The sequence below is a fragment of the Octodon degus genome, unplaced genomic scaffold, assembly GCF_000260255.1.
Source record: "Octodon degus isolate 3935 unplaced genomic scaffold, OctDeg1.0 scaffold00017, whole genome shotgun sequence".
Classification (NCBI taxonomy): Eukaryota; Metazoa; Chordata; class Mammalia; order Rodentia; family Octodontidae; genus Octodon; species Octodon degus.
The window spans coordinates 19,366,790-19,384,294 of record NW_004524593.1 but is presented as its reverse complement, the minus strand read 5'-3'; the positions used below and the strand labels follow the sequence as shown (position 1 = coordinate 19,384,294).

Here is a 17,505-nt window from a genome sequence, read left to right as displayed (position 1 = left end):
TTCTCCGGCCTCAGGTTCCTTCTCCGGTGTTGACTCCTGCAGGCCAGCAGCTCCCCAGGAGCCAGGAAGGCGTTCTGGTGGCCACCTCCACTGAGCGGCTTTGCCTAGCATCCTAAGGGCTGACCTAAAGGGGGCTGGTGAAGCCCCCTCTGGACTGTGCTGCTCTCTGAGCTGCGGCCCTCCCTCCACCTCCCCAAGGGCCGGACTCTTTTTGGGGTACTCTGGCACAGCCTGAGATGAAGTGGCTGCTACTCCTGCAATTTTATTTTATTTTATTTTTTAATTTCCCTGCAGCGCTTCCTAGCCAATCTCTCGGCGAGCTGACTTTCTGTTGCAGTTGCGAGGTCCTGGTATCAAGGCTTTGCATTCTTTGCTCTTTCTTTATTCAAATCTCGGAGTGGCTTTGTGTCCTGTTTAGACCCTGACTGACGCGTTCTGATTTCCGTGAGTCACCGGGAAGTGACTTCTTAAAGTATTAGAGCTCATATAATCGCCCCCTTCGGAGCAAGGCAGTGTGGGATCTCTAATTATTTTCCCATCATCAAGCCTACCATGAGGCAAGAGAAATACTCCCTCTGTCTGCTGAGGGCAGCCTGAAATGAAGCGACAACGGACAGATAAATAGGAGAAAAGAAAAACACTAACGAGCATGCGGCCTGGCAGCAGGACTAATGCCTCAAATCCAGAGACTCAGCAACCTCTGCACCCTTCTCATGTGGACTGAGAGAAGGCAGGCAAGCAGGCAATTTCTGGGGGAATAAAAACTTTTTAGAAGAATCAGCAGGCCTAAAGAATGTACAGTAGCTAGTGAATGATTCTCTGTGGAGGTTGAATGGACCGAAGAACAGAAGAGCTTGCGATAAAGCGTGTCTAGGTGCCGTGGGATTGCTCAGGGACGAGAGTTTCATCTCTGGCCAGTGGGGCTGCAGGGCGGGATCAACAGGAAACGGCTTCTTTCTTGGTGGACTCAGCCGTTAGGTACAAAGGGGATTTCAGAGAAGTCTCTCCCTGCAATGGAAGAAGGAGAGTGAGAGAACATGAGAGAGACTTTGACTCTAAGGCAGCTTCTGAGGCCGTCCGGGTTTTTTCATTCAAAGTGTGCAGCGTATCAAAGCACCGTTCTTTGTGATATCATTTGACCGAGTCTCCACATCTACTTTAAAAAGCTGCATTTGGTGACACATTGAATTTTGTTGGATCAGAGCTACGTTTAAAAAGCTCAGTGGAATCCACAGCTTGCAGTAAAGCTAACAGCAAAGCCACGACGGCCTCCCCGCACAGGCTTTCTGTGGGGCATGAGCCCAGCCGGCTTGTAGTCACGTCCGGGAGTGATCTCATTTCCTCCCCCGTCCCTCCTCTGACCATTCTCAGCTCTCTGAGTGATTCTGGAAGGAGTTCCTGGTGTCCTCTGTCTTCTGCCAGTGGGGGACATCACTTGGGGATTGAGCTCTGGGTGAAGTGCTCGTGTCTAAATTCAATGTCAAAAAGTCTGGTCTTAACAGAGATGTTAGAACTTTAACAAATCTTCAGATTGCCTTGACGTTAGAAATAAAAATTTGAAAGAGTGGAAATGGCCAGAACGGTATGAGCACAACTCACCGAACTTTGTTAGTGAGGTCACAGCAGGATTCTGCGCCTGGGAGACTTCTAGGCACAGGTGTGGCTCTATGTCAAGGCACAGAAGCAGATGACCTCTCTCTGATCTTGGGTACATTTGAAATTTTCACAAATGGCTTTGTATGTTGCTTATGAACTACTGTGTGAATAGTTAGCTTGTTTGGTTGGTATTTGTATTAATTATCTCCATTTTTGGGTTTCTTTTTTTAAAATTAAGTTTATTGGTATATTTTAGGTACACATAATGATCACGTTTTCCACAGGGAATTTGTGTCTGTGCACAATACATCTTTATTCTTTTCCCCTCATTCCTCTCCCCTCCCTGACTTTTTCTTCATGGAGAAAACTTATTGTTTACTTTTAGAAAGGATCCAAAATGCACTCATCTAAACAGTATAATCTTTTCCTATGGTTATAATTATGTTGCTGAAAAGATTACGAAGCATTACCTGTATAATGTAGGGATCTATTTTATGTATGTATGTGCATATAGGCACATGTGCATTTATATGTTTAAAATATCAGAATTACGCTGAAACACAAGCCTATTACCAGGTGAGTAAGTGTAAATGGATGAGGAGCCTGGAGCTGAGCCCTAGGGAGCCAGGACTGCTGCCGCTTTCCTCCCTGCCAGTATCCTGCGTGCACACTGGTTTAGGCTGGTCTCTGCAGCACATAACCCCAACGTGCCAGCATCTGTGATAATTAATATACACTTCTAGGGAAGCGGGTGTGTAGGGAAGCTGTGTGACCAATTGCTGCGAACGTGTGGCTGTAAGACCAAGCCTTCCCACTACTCCACTGTTCTGCGGGCTAGAAAGCTTGTAGGGAGGGGGGATAGAGTGGTGTGTCTGGGTCTCTGCGGATGGCAATCACAAGGCCAAAGTGAAGGTGTCAGCTGGGCTGAGTTCTATCCTGGACGCCTTGGGGGAATAGTCTGTTTCCGGTTCGCTGTCCTGCTGGCAGACTATTCCCTACAATGGTAGACTGGGGTTCCTATACTTTGGTGGCTGTCAGTGGTACTTAGTTCCCAGAGCCACTTGTATCCCTCACCAGATGGCTGAGGGCCACCTGGATGCCCTCCCAGCAGGGCCATGCAAGTTGACCTTGGCACCACAGGGGAGCACACCTCTCCGTCCGCAGGCGGAAGCCAAGCTTTCAGGAGTTCGTGAACCTTTGTGTGAACTGAGGTTCAAACAAGATGCACATGGAGACAGATATCTGGACATCTAGGCTGTGGCCATACCGCCCTGAATGTGCCCGATTGCCTCTGAACATCTATCGGATAGAGACAAATCAGAGCAGGGTGCAGTAGGCTGGACTGGATCGCCAAATACCGCCCCAACACAACCAGAAGGCCCACCCAACATGGGAGACAACAGAGATAAGCATGGAATAAAGAAAGGCAATGGGAAAAATTCAGATTCATTAAAGCCGAAGTGACTAGGCCTTTAAAATAGCATGTTACATGAAAATAAATCAAATATTTGAGTTCCTACATGTCAAACATCAAAATCAATAGAAGACAACTAATAATAGCATTTATTGGATCCCTACAGAATTGCTAGAATAGGTGGGTGCTGTTATGAATGATTTACATGTATTTCTTCACTCAATATTCAAAACATACCCAGAGACTATTACATGATTCTATAGTTTTAAAAGTGAGGTAGAGATGAAGTAATTTGCTCAAGATCACCCTGTCTGCGGCCAAGTCAGGACCGAATTCAGGAGACTGGGCTTTAGGGTCTGTGCATCCTTGTATCTCTGGTGGGGAGGGAGGACAGAGAGACATCTAAGGTGGAAGCCCCACCACTTTCGAGACAGTCCTTGCATGTGATGACCAAGGGGCCGCCTTTGGATGCGCCTGGATGGGCACCTTTGCTTTGGCCTCTGTGTCTCCAAGTTTTAACTAAGTACTTGTCTTGGTCACTTTTCTCTCATCACTGGGACACTATACTTAGCACATAAAGAAAGAAAGGTTTATGTAGCTCATGGTTTTTGGAGGTTTCAGTCCATAATCAGTTGGCCCGTAGAGAAGGTGGCATGGGGAGGGCAAGGTTCAAGGCAGCAGAGGACAGCAAAAGCCACAAGAGCAGAAAGGGGGAGAGAGAGCCTCTTCCTCCCTTATGTCGTAAGCAGCTCACTCCCCCAACCCAGGGCAGGTACAGCACTCACACCATCTGTGCCCTCCTCTTGCACAAGATGAGGATATTACAAAGCCAGGCCCCTGGTCCCCTGCTGAGTCACTTAGTTAACCTTCTAAACTTCTCAGATTGACACAATGAACAATGTCCTAGAGCAATAAGGGCATGTCCTCTGCACCCAGCATGGAGAACTGCTGAGTTACTCAGTTAAGCTTCTAGACTTCTCAAGTTGACGCAATGCACCAATCCTAGCACTACTTTCTTTGACCTGTGTTTAATATTTTGATGCAGTATATCTCAGCACAGGGCAAATCCACTGGTCTAGGAATGCCCCCGCCCTCTCTGCGTTCACCCATTCAGTTTTTTCATTGATTCAGATTTACTACCATGCGAGTCCTTCTGGGGGCCTTCTGGTTTATACCTAGTGGTGTCCCTAAGCTCACATGTTATCAACGGTGGAGCTTTGGGAGGTGCTTGGATGTGGGCTCTGGACTCAACAGGGGATTAGCCTATTGATGACTTGACAAATGAATGTGCTGGTAGGAGGTGGGGCTTGGTGGGGAGGGAAGAGCTGGAGGGAGCGTGACCTGGGAAGGCGCATCTTCCTCTCGGCTCCTCCTCTCTCTCTTTTCCTGGCAGCAATGACACCAGCAGCTCTCTTCCACCATGCAAGGACTGAAACTTCTAAAACGTGAGCCAAAATGAGACTCTCCTTTACGTTACCGGTCAGGTACATATTTTGTCCCAGAGACAAGGTAGAGATGGGGAAGCACACAAGCCACAGAAGGGCCCCAGGGAGGATCAAGAATGGTGCAGAAAATGAGACCAGGCTAAAGTGGTGGTGGAGTTGAAGGGCAGAGGCTGTTGGGTCTCCTTATCAGGGGTGTTTCTCCCATGAAATATTTACACTGGGACCTGCGGACCAAGTGCTCTGTGCTGCTCCTGCACTTTGACCCAAGAATGATGGATTTCCTCCTGATTCTTGTGGGAAGCACCTCTGCAAACTCCTCAGGTTCCCAACACTGAGAACATCATTAGCTTTGCTTCTTAAACTAAATTTGGCAAGCCAAACACATCACTAATGTGAATCTTGGATGACAAGATCTAAAGGAGCTTAGACGGACCCATGATTCCTCGGTGAAGTAAAAAATGCTCCTAGATTTGCTCATATTTTGGAAACAATGTCATGTGTCTTTCAATATTATCACTTACGTATAGCTTTAGATATCTTGGGAATAAATCCAAGTCATAGGCAGACAATGCTGATTTGACCACTCTAACATATACTCCCGTTTCAATTCTCCAACTCCGAGTATTAAATATAAGTGTGTTGCTTATTTTGGGAGTACACCCGCTGCTTCAGTCTTCCACGTTGCTGCCTCTAATTAGATTTCCTAATCAATCATCTGCATGTATTGTTCCATCTTCAGGAGCCCATATTAATAAAACGTCTGCTTGCTTAGAACAACTTGGTGAGAAGTTTAATTTCAGGTTGTTCATCCATCTGGTCTTGTCAACTGCAGGAAGGAAAGGACAGGTTGGTGGTGAAAGCAAGCCATCTGTGCAAGTAAATCCCTTACCCTCTTCCTGACAAGCAGGAAGCCCGTCACAGGGCCGGAAGGGCCAAGACTGTGGTCAGGACAGTGCAGCGTTGGCTGGGCTTCTTCCATTCATGAGGAGAGCTGTGGCGAGGTGGATCAACGTGATAACACCGGGCAGGAGAGCCACAACGCTCAGCTGGTCACATGGAAGCAGCTGCCGCCCACATATTTGCTTCCTCATCCTCTCTCATAGTGACAAGTTATTAAAAGGAATTCTGTGCTTTCAGGCTAAATGCTAGTTTCTCTGAATAAAATCATAATGATTCATACACCAGCAGGGAATCAGGTGATGTACAATGCAACCTAAATCAAAGATCTAACATAAAGGGGGTCACAGTGCTGTACCAGTGACCCAGTGGTGATAAACTTTCACCATTGTATAGCAAAGTCAGCCTCACATAAGAAGCGCGAGTTCCACAGCCAGCGCCTTCCTCACCCTTAGCTATGCATCAGGGGATGGAGAATGGCGCAACCGGTCGCACATACTGAACAAAACACGGAGTTCACGTCCTGGTGATGGGGACCTGCTGAACTGCGTTCAAGCAGAGCCACCTGTGACAAATCACAGAGCCTGACTCAGTGACTCAATGAACTGGGGGCAGCTGGATGAATCAGTGAGGTGGAGTCCGTTCCTCCTTCTCTGACCATTTGAGGCTGTCTTCCCAGGCAGCAGTTGAAGCTGAATGATTATGGCCTCTATAATTTTATTTTATTTTTAATGCATGCTGGAAGTATATAATAGTTACCAGTCATTGTGAGACATTGGTACAAGTACGTAACACAACCTGAGTTTTTTTTTTTTTTTTTTTTTTTACTTACCCTTTCCTCTATCTCTTGGTGTTTTCTCTTTCTCTTAGGCCTTCTGTGATGGTTAATAAATATTTAAACTGATATCTTCTTTCTTTTTCTTGTGCAGTCTTTTCTGTTATTCTCAGCTCCCAGTCCCTCTAGTCACCTATGGCCATGTTGGGGCACTTAGGTCCCGGTCTGATTGAAAGGCAGCACCACGATGCGCTGATCCACGCCCACATCTAGTTTTGATCCTGACTTCTCACAAACCTATATCTTTACAACTTTGAATTCTGCAAGACATTTTCATTTACCTGCCATACTGTGACAGAAAATGCCCCCTACCCTAGCCAGTATATGTCAATTTCTTAGTTGCCCAGGTAACAGTTCCTATTCCAGTTGTTTCTGTCTCTTAGAAATATCTGGCCACTGTGATGCACATTGTATAAATCAATCCCCCTTTGACAAGCCCTGCTGCCACTCCCTGCCTGCTTGTCCCATATGCACCTAGAGCAGCAGAGGTCAGGGCCTGATGTTCTGGAGATGGTCTTGATCAGTGCTGCCAACTTAAATAAATCTGCCTCCAAATCCTGGGTGGGTTTCAGTTTTTCTGCTCACCACTGTAGTGCAGTGCAGTGCGGGACAGTAAATACATCTCAGGCAGTATCATCTTCCTTCCAGAAGCAGGCCCTACCCTCAGGAACATGGCACCAACTGCCCTGATCCCACAGGGTTCTTCCTCAGGGCCTCTCACTCATTGTCACCCCAAGGCCTTGCTTTGTCCACCCAACCATCTCCAGGGAGCTCATTTTAAAAACAATTTGTTCACCAAAAATTCCTTCAAGAAGTGCTTTACCCATTTTTACCAAGAAAAGTCATTCAGATCCTCACTTAGGGCTCCTAAGTAAATAGACTGGTACTTTTCTAGCTTCCAGCACAAGTGGAGATAGCGATTCTGGTCAGTCTGATCACCAGCATGTGTACAGTATGGAAGTCAAGCAGGGACAGATTAAGTGCCTTGATATTGTTTGAAAGCAACTAGATGATTAAAACAGTAATCTAAACAAATAAATTTTATATGATTTAAATTAGCTCTTACCCTTAAGTTATTCACAAAATACTGCACCCAGGGAAAGAGCCACACATTGTATGAATCATTATGCACCCATACATTTCAGTGATTTCCGGTGCTGACAGTTAGAGCAACGTGTGCCCTGGTGGGCCTTTCCGATGTTGGCAGCGGATGTGCATGAGCTCATGCACCAAGGCAGAACATTCCCCAGTTGCCTTGGCAGAAGATGAGGTAGAGTGGGAACGCAGGCTAACTGCTGAGCAGTATTTTTTTCCTTCTGGAAGCGTTTTATAAAGACACAACATACTTATGTAAAACCAGCCATGACCTTAAGGTACATAGTGCCATCAAGCAGGAATATTCTAGATTCTAGATGTTTGACATGAGCCATGAAATATGAGGGCTTGAGTAGAAGAATGAAAGCTAATTAATCATTTCTTAAGTTTAAAAAAAGCCAAATCCTGACATAATGTGTGAAGACATCACTCAGTCATTGATTTTTATCACTTTTTAAAAAATAATATAGCACTGAAGATCTTGCCAAATATGAGTATTTTGGTCCCGGGGATCAGCTCAGGAACAGTTATTTTTAATGAAAGCTGTATTATCAAGGACACCACTGACATCCTGCATAATTCCTTAGCTTAATTTGGAAGAGAAGAAACACTGACATCAATTTTGGACCAGTACCCAAAACTGAGCATGTTCAACGTGGTAAAAGGCTTTCACTCTTCCCTCATCTCTCACTACTGAGAGTTATTACATTGAAACTATGGCTAGAAGTCAGGTTCCAACTTTCATTCCAAATCCAGCAGGGGAGAGGCTGCCAGAGGGACACATGGAGGATTCTGAGCTTTGGTCACTGGAAGTGAGGACTGGGGTTGGCAATGTCTGTCACAAAGAGCAGGGAGTAGGACCCAGGAGACAGAGTCAAGGAATCCAAGGTGCTTAACACAGAGAAAATAAATCTCTGATGTCTTCCACATACTTGAACAACAGCCCTACCAACATGGGAATCAGATGCTTCTAAAGCGCAAAATTAGGAGACACACACTCCATGTAACAAAGAACCTTTAAATAGTTCATTAAAAAGTCTAAGGGGGAACACCCTCTCTGGAGAAGTGGAGTATTTCCCCAGGCTTGGAAGGGCCAGGCAGGGGCACTGGATGCAGCGGAAAGGATTCCAGCCATGATGGAGGACTAGGGATCTTATCATCAGCCATCAGATCTCCAACAGTGGAAGACATCACCTTGTAATAAAAGCAAGCATACAAAAATACTCAAATATTCCAGACAAATATGTATGTTTAGTGCTTCCATTGAAATATCGTATTTTGTTGTTGTAGCTTAAAGAGTTCTTTAAAGTACCTTTGAAACTGAATATTGCATTTTAAAATCTCAGAATGTGGAATTCCAGCCCATGGACAGGGACACACCGGCACTCACAGTCCTCCCTGAAAGGAAAAAGCCCACGCGTCTGGGCCATGGATTTCAAATAAATGTTGCCCTGGAAGTTTCGGGATCTGATCAGTCATCTTCCCACCAGCAATCAGTGTCTTTGCCACAGAGCGAAAGAGACGGGGAGAAAACCACCCAAGGCAGAGAAGAAAGCTGCGGAGTCTGAAAGGCAAGAGCCTGCGGGACTGTGCCGCGCTTTCCCCAGTCTTGCGCGCTGCCCTCGCCCATCTTCACCCTGACGCGAGGGCCACCCCGTAGATGGATGGCTGCGCTCAGCAGGAGGAGCATGCACATACATCTTGTGGCTTGATTTTTTTATTTGCCAGCTCGAGAGGAGCCGGGAGATTTATTCGGAAGCGTGTAATGAAGGTGGGGAGGCCCTCGTTAGACTGCAGTTTCTGTGCCCCGTATGGTATCACTCTTTCTTCTCCAAACGCTGATCTGCTGTCTTTATTTCTACTTATTTTTCTTTGAAGAGGAAAATATTTGGGTACAATAAAACCGTGGCCTCGGAGGGCACTGGGCTGAAAACATGGAGGCGCAGAATTCTGTGTGTAGGGTTTGCTGATATATTTCAAGTGTGTTCACAATGTTTTGATTTGTATTGCTCAACACAAATAAGCACATTTACTTAAATACAATTAAATGCTATATAAAAGCTGTTTTCTTCATCCCAAAGTGTGATTTCATACTCCTTGTCTTGTTCCCTTTCTTTTACATTGCCTTATAAGAATAAAAAATCATTTTCTCCTTTCTTAACAAAAGCACAAGGAAATGGGCTGACATGGGTTCACCTTAAAAGCACAGCAAGAGGACCGGGAGCTAGCTCAGCGGTCTAAGTGCTTGCCCGGCAAGCACAAGGACCCGAGTTCCATCCCTGGTACTGCATGGTGTACTGGCCCCAGAGCCCTGGGAGCACCGTGCCAGCCACCTGAAACCAGCCGTGGTGGCTCATGCACGTAATCGCAGCGCTGGGGAGGCTGAGACAGGAGGCTCGCTCTGAGTCCAAGCTGGCTAGCAAGACCCTGTAGCAAATAAGATAATAAAAAATATTTTAAAAGCCCAGCAAGAGAAATTGCCATCACCACCCAATCCTAGTCCAGAAAAGGAAATACACACTAGCAGGGAGGAGCGTGGTGTGTGCTTGGAGTCCAGAGTGCTCTTCCACAGGACGGAGATCACAGGGGCTCTGGGGCAGCGAACCAGCTCCTGGGCAGGAGCGAATGCTTGCTGAAGGCCCCACTAGACACGAGAGAAGCGTAGGCTTGCTATTTGCCATGTGACATCAATTAAATGTAGACATCTGAATAATAGAACAATGAATTCTAAATTCATGTGACTTTGGAAATATTAATTAGAATCCTTATGAGCCAAACCAGGCAACAAACATTTAATTATTGAGTACAACTGATTTCCAGTGTAATGACTGAAGATAGCAGACGGGTACAATGAAATGTATTTTGAGTAACTAAAATTGTGGTCAGTCAGTGTATTGTAGAGCACGTTCCTGATGACAAACTCTTAAGATTTCCTTCTTTCAGCCAAACTTTTTTTAATTTTGCTTATTTCGGCAATAGAGTATTATCAGAGATATAGGGATGATTGGAAATCGTTATTAACAGGACATTTTTATTTATAGCTTGTGTTCATAAAGTTTGAGTAGAAGAGCTAAAATTTTATCATTGGGTTCTCATTTCATGAGCGTGCCCTTACCGTTTAGTGAGTATGTGAAACTACAGACTCTCAACATCGTGGTGCAAAAAGCTTCACACCCTGAAGTGAGTATGCATCAGATTTTCAGCTTTAGGCAACTTGGAATTGGGGATGTAGATATGTCAGAAGATAATGGTGTGTTATTCAGAGTGGTTAGGAGAGCAGGGAAATTGACAAATGCCATTTCAACTCATCGCCAACTTTGTCTTAAAGAAACATAAAATTTTACATAAATTACAAGCCATGAATGATAATATTTCTATGAGAAAAGGTAGGTTTGGAGACTGAGTGTGAGAGAGTGGGCGCAGGCTGTTCAGCTGCCATCTTTGTTTCAGACAGCGGTGGAAGCTTCAGTGCCAGAGTGCAGCTGAGCAGAGAGGAGGAAGCCCCTGGAAGCTGCAGCCGCACGTCCTTGATTCCAGCTGCCACCCTTCCCCTGTTCTGATGGTCCCAGACAGTCCTGTGCATATACCCATGGCAGTGGTAACAGCAGGGGCCATGTTCTGAGTGCTACAGAAGAGCCACAGTGTGGTGGTGGCTTTGAGATGGAGGCAATTGCTTAAAAAATAATCCTGAAAGTATTATTCTGACTTTACAGATGAGGAAACTGACAGAGTGGCAGTGGCACCGAGAGAGATCCCGTTGTAGGACGGGTCAGCGGCGTGTGAATGAGCCATTACATGCCAGTCTAGAGAGTCCAGCCCAACGGGGCTCTGAGTGGTTTTCACCCCTGAAATCTTTTCCAAAATACAAACATGGGGACTTGTTATCATGAATATGCTCAGCTTGGCTGAAATAGGAGAGGGAACGTATGACTTTGGGCTAAGAATAGAACGAGGAGAAACTGAAGCATAGACACCACTTTGGCCCAAGAGGGTGCTGGCCAGGTATTGGCTTTCTTTTCCCCAGACTTGTTCCCAGGTCACACACCTACGAAGCAGCGTGTTTGTGAGAAACACATCATGTGGAATTCTTGTGAGTGGTGTATAAATGTACCCATAACCTCAATCAAGAAACAGAACACTATACTTTCTCTCCCACCCTCTCTCAGTTACTGTAACCTCCTTCCAAATTGCTACAGGTTCATTTATCTATCATTCACTTTCTTTTTCTTTTTTTTTTTTTTTTTGCTTTGAACAATTTATTTAACTGCAATGGACTTACATTTGTTTCTGAAGAGACTTCCATTTATTTTGATACATATTTTCCCCATGATAATTTACAGGATCTTCAAGCCAATACAAATATTTTATAAATATTTGAACATTTGGGTATACACCTACACAATACCTCACTCAGCAATATCTTTCAGCAAGAAAAGCCTTGATGAGTAAAGACTAGACACAATTAGTAGGTATAGTGAAAATCTGCTGCAAATATTTCTGAGATAAGAAGGCACCATATATCTGTTCAACTAAGAAAACCACTTTTACAAAGCAGGATGACTTTATTTTTACATGGGACCTAGAACACTTATGCCGCCAATTAGGTACTTTCAAGAAATGGAATATTTTATTCATGTTTTGTACCCGGTGCTTTTACTCAACATGCATGAGATTATTGTATGTTACTGAGCATAGCAGTGCTAGTAATTATTTTTTGCTGTTGTATTCTACTTGATACCTCTCTCACACAGCCCTGAAATCCAATTTCTATTGCCTGGTTTCATGAGACAGACCAGTCTCATTTTTCAGACTCCTGGTGACCACCTTCTGCTTGGAGTCTTGTCTCTTGCCTCCACTGTGTTTTAAAAACTACACATGTCCTAAGACAAGAAGAAAAGCAGGTTCTGACTTCCTCTCTCTAACATTTTGTCCCTCCAGGTATGCACTCATTGTTGGCTTTTTGTATATTCAAATGGGTGGGTAAGTCCTGTATTGTACCTCTTTAATGCTGTTTGATTTTTGGCAAGAAGACTGTTCTAATAAAATGTATCCTTTTAAAGTAGGAAGTAGAAGAGGACAATCCCCACATGTTTTGGTTACCCATTGGGCCCGTTAAGTATCACACTCGCCACTCCCTTGTCCTTCTGACCACGGACTTTCCAAAACACCAGAGACGCTGGTCTTCTGCTTTCTCGGAGGGACCCTCTCTGGGGGGTCTTAAAAAGTTGAGCACTTAGCATGAGAGAGAAAACTAGAAACGGAAGTTGCCCTCCAAGTTCTCCAACTCTTTGTTTTACTCTCTAATAGGAAGAAAAGTGTGGTCTGTTCACACAGGAAAAGAGAGCAATTTGGAAATGAAACTATTATTCCTGGAAAAATTTCTTCTCTGTGAAGAGATTATGTTTGTGTCTTCACAATCATAAAAATAACAATGGAAATTATTCTAATCTTAAAAATATTTAAAAATATGTGAATATGTTTAGGCCATTGAGCAAGTGAATAGTTGAAAAGCAGACTGTATTAGAGTTGACTTGCTTTTTACATCAGTTGAATATTTGTCCTGATTGATTGATTCACTTCTCCAAGCTTGCTTCAAACAAACCATTTTACTCTTCTACTGGCCCACCAAATGAAAGTCTTAAAACTTGTGTTCTGTACACAACTTGATCATCTCTGCTCCTGTACTTCAGTACGAAATGTTCTTTGCTGAGTTTTGCCTCCCATGCAGTCTCACCTCCATCAATTTGAGATTCTTATTATTATAAGGTTGTAACATTTTCTTCCATAAAATTATTTACCTACCTTTTTAACTTTAAATCTATTTGCTCATTTTTTCAGAAATTAGGCAAAATTTTAAAATATTACACATTAAATAAATGTTTGCACTTTCAATATCTCCTGAGATTGTAGCGATTTCATTTTCTACCTACTGAAAACCTGCCAGCTTGTACTACTTTTCATGCAGTAATTTTCAGAAGTGAAAGATTCTATATTGAGTCCCTGGTGAGGAGAAAGTGAACTACCCAGACCCAAGCTCCACAGAGAGACCTGTGTGCATTCTTGGCCCACTCAAGGATGTCCGTAGTTTACCACTGTAGGTTTGAATGAAGGGACACCTTTACAACCTTAATTTTCATCTTTCTTTCCTCTAAGTGCACTATTTTAATACTCACAGAGGTGTGAAAACTAACTCTGGTAGGTAATTTGGAATAAGATATAAAGGCCTTGGAAATACAATAAACAGCACAGCTAATTTTGAGCTGGAAAACAGATTAAGTAGGGAATACTTCAAGCCCAGCACATTATCATTATTTGATTTCATAATAGGACCTAAACTTCTCCTGCAGTTTGTAAGCCTTACAATTCACCCTAGAAAGCAGCAAATGCACGTCTCAACTTCACAAGAAACAACACAGTATTTTTCTCCTCTTCTGCACCAGTGATTTATCCTGCCCAAGACTCACAGTTTCATCATGGTCTAAGGTAAGAATTCCTCAATGTGCAGGCACGTCACTTGACGACACGGATGGCATAAAGTTGCAGTGTGCTAATGAACTGCATCCCAGGGCTGGGACTATGAGGGAGAGAATGATAAACCATGCCAGCGTACTGTGCTGAGAAGCGACCGTCCCCGCTGGTACCAGCAGCACCGCGTGCGATCCCATCACCCACGAGTCCCCAAGAGGGGCAGTGCTCAGCAGGCTTCACTATGTCCAGAAGGCAGCCCTGCGGGACCACTAAGCCTCCAAAGCAGCAGGCCAAGTACCAGCCCCAGGCAGAGCTGACATTTCACGCCATTCTCAGAAAAAAAGTTTTAAAAAATCAAATGAAAGTAATCAACAATTATGTGTTTGGCACTGTGCAGTCTGTAATATATTGAATAATGCTTCCCATGTGTTGTGGCTTCTATTTAGATCCCCCCTGAGGCCTCGTGCACTCATAGCTGGGCCTTTCAGAGCTGGTTGGGTCTAGGATGTGCGGATTAACATGGATTCAGAGTGTGGGAGCACTAAACTAGCTTACTGATTGGCTTATCTGCATTCCGGCTCCAGGGGACAGGAAGTCCCATCACAGGGGTGGGTGGCACCGATCAGCAGGCTTGTAGCTGGACAGGGTATCAAGGGAGAGAGGGAAGTCAGGCTTGTTGCCTCCTGCTCGCCCTGCCAAGCACTGTTGTTCCGCTGCCACACCACCCTGCCTTGGAGCCAGCCAGCTAAGGACTGAAACCTCTGCAAGCTGGGAGCTGCAATAAACTTTTCCTCCTTAAAGTTTGGACTTAAGGTGTTTTGTCCCAGCAATGAAAAAGTAACTGAGATGCTATGTCAGTCCAAGTTAACATTATCAATTTATTTAGAATCTTTCATTCATCAGTAGTGACAAGCCAAAGAGGGGTGGCTGAAGATATAAATAAAAGATGTGGTGTGTTTTATTTTTTTAACAAACTTGACAATAGTCATTTAATTTACTTTTTTTTTTTTGTGTGGTACCGGGGATTGAACTCAGGACCCTGTGCTTGCCAGGCAAGCACTTATTCTACTGAGCTATCTCCCCAAGCTTTAATTTAATTTAATTTAAGGGAACTAGACCAGCTTGGACAATAGTTGTCAGTGGTTCATTCATTCTCATTGTTCAATAAAAATTTATCCTAAAGGATTATGTAGTAGTTTATTATAATTTAGAACTTGATCAGCAGTACTTCCACTTTCCAGAACTCATTATTGTTTTATTTTATTTTTTTCTTATTATTACTTTAAATAAATTCTGCATATAATTTGCTGAGTTTACTGAGACTGTGTCTTATTCCCAAAAGGGTTTGAGATAGTTTACAGTGGAAAAGAAAATAAAATGGAAAAGAGAACCAGAGAAAATTCAAAGAAGAATGAGGGACAAAAATCAAGTAGATTTTCATAGAAAATGATTGTGAGACACAGATCAAAAACAATAGACCCAAGTGAAAGGGGACACACTGGCTAAGAACAGTCATGATTTTTTAAGGTATGAATACCATATTAAGTTTAAAGCTATGAGAAAATATTGCATAAATACTAATTTCTCTAAGGTTTATGGATGTAAGAGATTATTTCTCCCAAGAAACATTTTGCCCAGGCAGCAAATATAATTTGATCTTAAGATCAGCCAGTTCAGTAGGTATCAGCATATGACAAAATCATATATAACCATAAAATCAACAAGACTAATTAAAAGATACCATGATGTGTCTGTGTTTTTATGGGAACTACCTGAGGAAGCAATTGCTTTCATTTTTTTTCCCAGAAATCAAATTCAGGACCTTGGGCTTGCCAGGCAGGTGCTGTGTGACTGAGCTATATCCCCCTAGGAAGCTGTTAATCTATAGTTACCATGCCTTGAAACATTTTTTTGCCCTTTATCACTCATTTGCTCAACAGATATTTTGCTCTCTTTGCTTGATGTTCAGGTTAGGCATTTACTAGCAGAGAGTGCTTGCCCACAGTCAGTGAAAGACGAAAGGGGAAAGAGTGGAGGAAAGGCATCACTTGCTCACCCACAACACAGCTGAAGCGCACTGACTCATGAAAGGGTGTGATTCTGAAGGGCCTCCAGGCGCATGACTGTAAACACTCACAGTGGTGCTTCGGACACTTGCAACTGTCCATCTGCACACAGGACCACGTTAGGAGAGTCAGGTGGTGATGGAGGAATTACCAGTTTGGTCAATCATTAGGTTTTACAGGGAATTTTTAGAAGCTTTTACTGAGAGTAAAAGAAAGAAACTGTATATAAGGTGATAGATCTCAGTCATCTTCTAGAAACAAACCAGAAAACCAGACTCACTACTTGTGCTAGCTATATTCTCCCAAAGATTCCATTTCAGTCTTCTCTGTCCTTCTTGAAAAGCTACTCACTGTGATTCCTGTCCAGGTACCAAAAGCCCAAGAGCATTAGTTACGCATACTGGCTCTAAGTCAGCTTAGGCCTTCGGAGCCCTGGGTCTCAGTGCAAAAGATCAGACTCAATAATGAAGTGCCTGGACTTTTCAAAGAGCATATTAAAATCATAAATTATTTTTTTTGTGGATCAACTGGTAGAGTTTGAAAGAAGAAGGGGGTAAGAAGAGAGACAACAGAGACTGAGAAAGAAAAAGAGAGAGAGAGAGAAAGAGACAGACAGACAGACAGGCAGGCAGGCAGACATTAAGCCATCATATACAGGGGAAACTAGAGGAAATCTGAGAGGCCAACTGACAACTTTTGATCAAAAAAGTGCTATCGTTTCTGTGTTACCAAGGACAGATAATTTTGGGATTTTGAAGTTGTTATAGTTTCTAATCATGCAACTAATAGTACAGAAAATGAATTTACAAAATACTTGAGCATGGGAGAAGCAGCAGAATAAGATTCCCATTCCTAAAACTATCATTGTAAAGAAGCAATAATCACTTATTCCATTACTGTGAAATAATACAACTTTATTCAAGATAGAAAATATAATCAAGAGAGGTTAGGTCTAGTAGAGGCTGGATTACGAATACTTCAGCTCTTAAAAATGTCACTGATTATTTGTTTTTGTCAGCAAATGAACTTTAATATTGAAAATCTTCTCTATTCTGAATTTAGCTATTTTTGCTCAAGTTATAGTTTATAACATAAAATAATTCTTTATCCTCTTTCATTAATTTTTGATACCTAATAATAATAGATTTAATATCTATTTCTATTTCTCTGCCCCCAAATGGCAACAGATTCCTCCTTGTAATAAATTTTGTTTTGCTGAGAAAGGATTTACTTTCATTTCATATATGAACTTCCTACAAAAGCATACTTACTGTAAGAGTTCACAAAGTTTAGAAGTTTACAAAACTGTTTATGTTTCATAATTATTATTGCAAATACAATGTGAACATACATGATATAGAAAATTTTTAATTTTTTTTATTTTTTAAAGAGAGTACAAAGTAGCATTAAAACATTATTACAAACAGTACAGAATTTCACCAAACTCAAGAATATAGGGCTGGCTAGATAGCTCAGCAGATTAAAGTGCCTGCTTAGGCAGACCCAGGGACAAGGATTTGAGCCCTGGCACGCTGTGCCGGCCCCGCCCCTGAGGCGCACTGAGACAGCGATTGAGGCTGGGCGTGCTGGTGCAGACCTGTAATCCCAGCGCTTGGGAAGCTGAAAACAGGAGAATCACTACAAGTCAGATCTGTGTAGTGAGACTCTGTACTAAATGCATTAAAAAAA

At 43.2% G+C, this 17,505-nt stretch overlaps 1 protein-coding gene across 1 annotated transcript in view; it reads right to left on the bottom strand.

Annotated features, from left to right (window-relative positions):
* Positions 1–937: 937 nt before the first annotated feature.
* Spata17 (spermatogenesis associated 17) overlaps positions 938–17,505 on the bottom strand; it is a 214,324-nt gene continuing 197,756 nt past the window's right edge. Inside the window, exon 11 of the mRNA XM_023710307.1 lies at positions 938–1,008. The gene's annotated coding sequence lies outside the window, so the exon portion shown is untranslated. The remainder of the gene's footprint in view (positions 1,009–17,505) is intronic.